This window comes from Dendroctonus ponderosae, unplaced genomic scaffold, assembly GCF_020466585.1.
Source record: "Dendroctonus ponderosae isolate FM_Combo_2020 unplaced genomic scaffold, Dpon_F_20191213v2 Dpon_F_20191213_8, whole genome shotgun sequence".
Classification (NCBI taxonomy): domain Eukaryota; kingdom Metazoa; phylum Arthropoda; class Insecta; order Coleoptera; family Curculionidae; genus Dendroctonus; species Dendroctonus ponderosae.
Window position 1 is genome coordinate 11,457,037 of NW_026019016.1, and position 1,561 is coordinate 11,458,597.

Sequence of the window (1,561 nt, forward strand, 5' to 3'; positions counted from 1 at the left end):
AGTGCTGAGCCACATTCGATGGTATCGTCGTTAAAGGGATCCTCCGCATATAGCTTGTTATAACGTTCCATTAGGCTTTTAATGTCGTTAGCTACTCCGGGTATGTACTGCTGTCTCCAACCTCTAGGGATGTGTTTTTTAGATATGCGCTTGACCAAGCCCACAAAAACATCGTAGTTGTTTGGGGTAGGTTCGATTGTATGAATTTCATTGTCGAGGGTTTCTGTGAAAGCATTCCAATTTGCCTTCTTAAAGTTAAAACGTCGTCTAAATGGGATTATTGGTGTTTTTATGGCGTTGTAAATGTTTATACCAATGGGGCGATGTTGAGTCTTTGGTGTAGCATTGTAGACAACTTGTGTACACTGTTGCTCAATGTTGCCAGAGGCTGTATGAAATCTGTATTCTTTTCTTGGTGGTTTGTATACAGAAGTTACTGTAAGTTTTRCAATTTCTACCGTGAGAGTTTCAATATCGTCCTGGATATTTTTTGCTACCGATGAAATAGCAAGGGAGGGCTTAGTGAAAATTGCACTTCCGTATTTATTATGGGGGGCTTCAATACTTAGGTCCATTCCAGTAACGTCCGGTCTGATCGAATTTTCATCTCTGTGTGTTTTCTGGATACACAGTATGTCGCAATTTGTTGTCTGACATAATTGGAAGAGTATGTCCTGCTTGTTTTTCGTGATTCCCTCGATATTAATGCTGATTATAGTCAAAGTTGGTTATTCTGGCCTCGGGCTTTCGGCCATTTCTCCAGGCATGGGCTGAGAATTCCCACCGGGCCCTCAAGTCCCCGCCATAGAGTAAGTAAAATTACTTATTTTACTTTCTCTATGGTCCCCGCTGTCGACCGTATGCGGGCATTCTGGCATCGCGCTGCGGGCCATTTTAAGGGGCATTAAGAATTTAAGCACCTTTTTCAACGTTCAACTTGTCTTTCTGCAGAAACTAAGATCTTATGGTTTGAGTCATGCAAGCCAATTAATGCAATGTTTCATGCCCGTTCGCCATTCCCAGTCCGATATAGCGCAAAATAGAGTGGCAACCCTAAAGAACCAATTTTCGCTGAATTTAACTGCCCGTAACCGTCTTTCACTCTCCAGCTGCTCCAGTCGTCCTATGGTGTTCATTACTCAACCAGTCATATACAATCAGTCGACGTCATCAGCTAGACCGAGATTAAATAACCGAAGGCAGAGAAAATGTGGGGAATGAATACGAAAGCTCCCCATTCCTCCCGATCTCTGCGTTTTGCTGGTGTCAAATTTATTCCTAGTATAAATTCTCCAGTCACGTCAGTTTATGATGCCGAATCAAACCCGGATTATTGTCGCTCGTCGGTGCAAAATATAATTGCGTAACATACCACCGCTAATCTCGCATACTTAATATGTATCGACCGCCCCGTTGTGCGCCTCTTCTCCCCTTTTCTGGTAACTTTAAGAAGAAGGCGCAGCTCTTGTGTTCACTGGCTTTCTTGCTACGATGCCGTGAAACGAAGATCATTCCAACCTTCTTGAAGATGAAGAGATACTTCAGAACCAACCAGGCCAAG